This window comes from Mustela lutreola, chromosome 4, assembly GCF_030435805.1.
Source record: "Mustela lutreola isolate mMusLut2 chromosome 4, mMusLut2.pri, whole genome shotgun sequence".
NCBI classification, from domain to species: Eukaryota; Metazoa; Chordata; class Mammalia; order Carnivora; family Mustelidae; genus Mustela; species Mustela lutreola.
The window spans coordinates 196,328,014-196,334,106 of NC_081293.1; the positions used below are offsets into that span (position 1 = coordinate 196,328,014).

The 6,093-nt window shown below is 42.6% G+C and overlaps 2 non-coding genes across 2 annotated transcripts; one reads left to right on the top strand and one right to left on the bottom strand.

Moving 5' to 3' along the window:
* Positions 1-72, bottom strand: TRNAC-GCA (transfer RNA cysteine (anticodon GCA)). The gene has a single exon. It is a non-coding gene; the product is annotated as a tRNA-Cys (tRNA).
* An 806-nt stretch (positions 73-878) lies between these two features.
* Positions 879-950, top strand: TRNAC-GCA (transfer RNA cysteine (anticodon GCA)). Its single transcript has one exon. It is a non-coding gene; the product is annotated as a tRNA-Cys (tRNA).
* The last annotated feature ends 5,143 nt before the right edge of the window (positions 951-6,093 follow it).

Consider the following 6,093-nt stretch of genomic DNA (forward strand, 5'->3'; position numbering starts at 1 on the left):
AGGGGGCACCCGGATTTGAACCGGGGACCTCTTGATCTGCAGTCAAATGCTCTACCCCTGAGCTATACCCCCCAACACACTCTAAGCTCCTAGCTAGCATCTTTTCACTGTGTTGCAATAGCCGGGTATCCTCCAGTACTCTAACCGCCATTCATTCCCAGTGAGCCTGCAGAGCCGCCCCCCTCTGGCCATCAACCTCCCCTACAAACTCCTCTATAGACTATATTTCAGCTGGAATGATTTTTTTTTTCCTCTTCTGTGTGAAACTAGTTACCAGACATCCATTTCGTCCTGTGGGTCTATACTGTCTTTATTGCTTTATTATGTTCAGGAAAACATTCTTATTTTTAAAAGTTGTATATTTAAATGAAAATACATACATAAATAAAATTAAATAGATCTAACAGGCAGCTCTATGTATTAGTCAGAACTCCTCCCCTCACACCCCCCTGGCCGCCAACATACACATATTTTAACTGATGGAAGATAGGGACAAGAGGAAGATAAAAGAGTCATTGGTTCAGTAACAGGGTTCTAAACCCAAAGTCAGGAAGAGTGGATTCAGGCTCTGATCTCACCAGTAAGGCTTTGTGTGGTGTAAGACTAGTAATCTTGAATGTCTGCAGATGCCCACTGTGAATGGCACAGATTAGTGACTCTGAAGGCCCTTCCAGCTTTAAATGCTGGTGTCAGTTCTCTTCCAGAAAAATCAGGGAGGCGAACCTGTTGTTTGCTCTGCATCAGAGAGAGAAAATGGTAGGGAAGGAGGCTTGGCTGCTTCTAGGAGGCCTAGCCAATGAACATTTGTCACAAATTTATAGGGGTGTTGGGTGTGGCTGCACAGGTTAAAGGTATTACTTACACCTATAGCTATACCAGGGGGTATAGCTCAGGGGTAGAGCATTTGACTGCAGATCAAGAGGTCCCTGGTTCAAATCCAGGTGCCCCCTGCTGTGGCTTACTTTTTGTTCACTGGAGCTGATATTAAAGATTCAGCTCCTTTCCCTAATACTGAGCTTCGGGATATTGAGACTTCCCAAATACGGAAAGTAAAAGAAAAAAAAAAGTCAGGGTAACTTAAGCACCACAGCCCCAGAGTGACAGGTTCCCCCAACTCTGACTTCATATTTCACTCACCATGGGTATTGTTCTACATAGGCTTAGGCTTACTTTTTCTACACATTTTCATTGCTCCACATCAGTAGTATGCTGCTAAATATTTCTATATATTTATTTATTTTGCTGCTAAATATTTAACAACCAGCTCTTGGGGGAAGGGCATTGCTGGTTTTTAGTGTTTCACAGTTTCGAGGTGCAAATAATCTCACCGTCATCAATTTCAAGCTACAAACATAAGCTCGCCTAACATGGAGTGGGCGAGCCAACTCTAGCACACCACTGTCGCTAATCCATCTTCCCCAAAGAGGCATGGGGAAGCCTCACAATGTTTTCTGACATCAGAGCAGTGGCTGACATCCATCCATTCAACCATGGAATCATCCATTCACTCAAGATGTATTTGATTCCCACTGGATGCCAGTCACAGGAATCACAGAGCTGAGCAGGAACTGTCCATGGTGGGTAAAACAATCCAATGAAGAAATGGTCACATGAATGATAAGGACAGTTTGACAAAAGAGAGGGATATTCTAAAATAAAAGGATTTCTGTTATCAGAAATATGTTAGACTAGATCATCTAAAAACTCCTTCTACCTCAAAACACCCATAAGTGAAGCATAAAATATCATTTTATCAAATGGTATCAAATATCCAATCATGAGTATAGCTGAGCTCTCATGACAACAAAGGATTATCTTGGGGGCGGGGTAGAGGATGAACTAAAGTTCTGACTCCAGGAATGCCTGTGGTTTGAGACCGATGAGGTGCTGAGTTTTAATAGCCATGTGGATCCAGGAGTTAGGTCTAGACCTGAAATGCCCCTCCCACATGTAAAGTCAGACTCCCAGAGAGCCACACCATTAGTAAAAGGGTGGGTTGGTGAAACACTAGCACTTGGAGATAAGAGGTCTTTCTCTTTGGGTGGGTGGGACATCTCCCCTGAAAATTCATAACCACAGGTCTATCTATCTTCACATTTGTTAGAATTTTGAATTTACACTACTTGGACAGTTCAGAAATTCCCCAAGCTAAAAGTTGACATAAAAAGCATGCGTAGGCTAACCGTGATTGTGGGGTGCCCAGAAGAAGCAGACACAAACTCTGAAGGGTACATCTGCAAGCCAGGCTCCACAGAATTCCCATGATGAAACCTGGCTTAAAATGGGTTCATAATTCAAAATAGTAAAATTAACAACCACAAGTGAAAACCATCAGACAAAATAAAGAATGTCAGATAGGAGAAATATATAAGTAATATGAAGTAAGTGTGGTCAGAATTATTAAAGAAATAAGAAATCAAATGTATGACAATATATGACTTTTTCAAAGAGGAAGCAGACTCATGGAAGATGAAAAACACAATAATTGACATTAATAGTATAATAGCAGATAGCGGATTAGACAGAAAGGTATTTGTGAATGAAATAGAATATAAATCATAAAAAAACTACCAGGAATGAAGCACAAAGTTCTAAAAAAAATTACAAAACAAAAAAAAAGAGTCGCTAAGAGAGGTGCAGAATAGAATAGAGTTTTGATAAATGTCAAATATGAGTTCTACAAGGATAAAATATAATGATATAATAGCTGATAAATTTCCAGACTTGTACAAAGACCCCAGATTAGGAATGAGTTCCAAAAAAGAAAAATCCACACCTAGGCACATAGCAGTGCCTTCATAATACCACAGACAAAGGGATGATCTTAAAAGCAGTCAAACAGAAAAGATAAATCATATCCAAAGGAAGCATAATTAGAATTACAGCAGACTTTTCAACAGAAGAAATGATTGGTAGAAGACAATGGAATAAAGTATTCTGAGTGAAAGTAACGTAAAGTTAGAATTATCTACTCAGTTCAACTGTCATTCAGAAGTGACAGAAATATAACTGAAAGCTTCTACTTCTAAGATATCCTTGCTGAAAAAATTTTAAAACTTTTAATTCTGGAAGAACACTGAACCCAGAAGGAAGGAGAAAGAGACAAGAGAAGAAGTGGTGAACAAAAATACTAGTGAGTATATTGGTAAATATAAACAGCACTGATTATTACATAAGACAGAAAGATGAGTTGAGGGGGGCTTATAAATAAGATTTAACCAAAGAGAACAATTCTATAGAAATCAGGGCAATGATGTGATTGAATTAATGCATTCAAGTTCTTCTTTTGTGTGGAAGGAGGGTGGGAATACTAATTGTTAGACTATATCAAATCAGATATTTGTGGAAAATTTTAAAGTATAGAAAAGGAAGAATAAATAATTTTCAAATTAGCAGAAAGAAGTGAATCAAGGGGAATTCCTCAAAGGTGAATAAAGAAAAAGTAATTGATCCAATAGAAGAATAGAAAGAAAGGCATAGAAAAAAATCAAAATCAATAGAAAGCACAAAATAGATGGTAGAAATGAATAAAAATATATTGCTAATCACAATAAATGCAAATGGACTATTTGCTAATTGAGATAAGAGATTCAACAACAAACTCTAGTTGTAGGCTCTTATAAAACCACACTCCTGAAACATAAATATTCGGAAAGTTTGAAAGCGAAAGGACGGGAAAAGATATACCAAATGAATACTAACCGAAGGAAAGTTAGTTTTGCTGTATTGGTATCAGATCAAATGAGTTATAGATTAGAAGTATTATTAGAGCAAAGAGTATAACATGATAATAAATAAATGTTAATAAATAATAAATAAATATTAATAAATAAAATTAACATGATACTAAAATGCATTTTCCCAGGAGAATACAACTATATATTTGTACACACAATGTCAAAATATATAAAGCAAAAACTGTCAGAAATACAGGGAGAAATTGACAAACGGACAATAATAGATTTTAATACATCTTTCTTAGTAACTGATACATCAAAAGGCAAAAAGGGGTAAGATGGAGAGGAAACAATAACACAATCAATAATCTTGATTTAATAGACCTAACTAGATCCCTACAGCCAACATTAGAATATATATGGTCTTTCAAAGCAAACATGGGAAAGTTTCATTTATTACATAGTTGATTACAAAACAAGTCTCGGAAAATCCATAGCAAAAAGCAACATCATATATTCTCTTACTATGAAGTGAAACTCAACAACAAAAAGAACTTTAAGAAGGACCCTTACGTTTTGAAGCTAGAAAGTACTTTCAAATAACCTCATGGATATAAAAAGAAATCACGAAAACTAGAAAATATTTTTAAATTGCAGCCACTTTCACATGGAGGAGTGGATAGCACCATTTATCTTTAAGAGGACGCTAGCCAGTTTGCTTGGGAAAACTACAGCTGGCTGATTCATCCAAAGCCAACTCACCCAATACCCCGGTGGCCAAAAGCCAAATATGATGAAAATTAAGCCAGTGGATATTGATTTGCTGCAAACCCATCTGAATTATTGAGAATTTAAAAAAAAAAAAATCTGTTCTATATACCCTCTGCCTTTTTTTTTTTTTCCTGTCCAGAACTGCCAAATAAACACTTTAAATGGAATTTAAGACAGTTCTCCACAATCATCTTGCAATGCAGATATAGAGGTGGGGGTGGGGGGCAGGAATGGGGTCAGAGGTACAAATAAAACTTTAGGGTAGAGGGGTAGGAAGGTTTCTCAATCACTGGGAGAGCTGGTCATTCAGCAAATCGGCTGTTGGTGAATTAATCTTATCCACTGCTGGCCTAGAGCCTACAAACAGGGTCTCAGGCTGGTCAGGTAAGGGGAGGTTGAGTCAAAGGTTGGGTCAAGACTCTGTATACCTCCAATAAAGGTGTGTCTTGGGTGGAGATATTACTTTTTCTAAATGAAGGGATTTTAAAGCCTAGGGATCCTGAGACCAGGGATGGGTGTGGAAACGCTGACTGGCGGGAGCCGCAGCAGGAATGAGGGTCACACAGCAAGGGAAGGGGCTGACCACAAGGCTCTATGGCCTTTAGGGACCCTGAGATCAGGTGCTGGGCTTGAAGCGTTCCTTTTTCCTGCCCTGAATCGCCTGTGGTGTCATTATTTCTTCCTCCAGCCAGCTACACAGACACCCTGCCCTCCTGTGCCCGCGATTCTTTGTGTCTGAAGGAGGGAGCTTGGCGGGCGCATGAAGCTGGGCAGTGACTGAGTGTCTCCCCCCACGCCCTTCCTGGAGGCCAGGCCAAGGATGTGAGCACTGTACCCCAGCGTTCTGGGAGGTGGCCAGCAAGGCCAGCGGACACCCCCGGAAGGCCAGAGCTGCTTCAGGGACCAACACTGGGACTGCTGGGCAAAAAATTCTCTTTCCCCAAATATTCCAGAGACCCTACGGGGGAGGGAAGCGGGGGTAGCGGGCTCTCCGGGCGCCGGGCCTCTCCGCTTCGCTGGACCCCTGCTTCCACCTCGCAGAGCCCGTTCAGCTCCACACGCCCAGCGCCCCTGAGCTGGGAGCCGCCCCCACCCCCAGCCCGCCGCGTCCGGACCCGGACGATGGTGGGGGCCACGCCTGGTTCACTCATCACACATTTATTTCAGGGCCTCCTATGTTCCAGGAGCTTCTGGGGTCACCTAAATCGACCCACTAGACCAGCGCTTGGTCACACGAGATGTCTTGACCCGGACCGATGCTCTGGTGAGCGAGAGAGCGCGCCGGCAGATCTGGGGACGCGCGGGGCAGCCACTCGGACCCACCCGCGAGCGCGGCCCGCGCAGTCTGCCCTGCAGCCCCCTCCCCATCTCGGCGGCCGTTCCGCACCCCACCCCCCTCCACACACCTCCCCGCGGCCACGAAATGGTCGGTATACGGGACGTGACCTCTGGGAGAGGCGGGTCCCGTTCATCCGAGCATCTCCACCTGGCACAGAGGATGCGCTCAGTAAATACGGGATGATGGGTGGATGATGACGGATGGATGCGTACCTCCGCGGAACACATCCGCGAGCTGGCCACCAGGCGGGACCCCGCGCGGAGTCCCTCCCGGAAGCTTCCCGGGGTCCTGAGCGAAGCCGGTGGG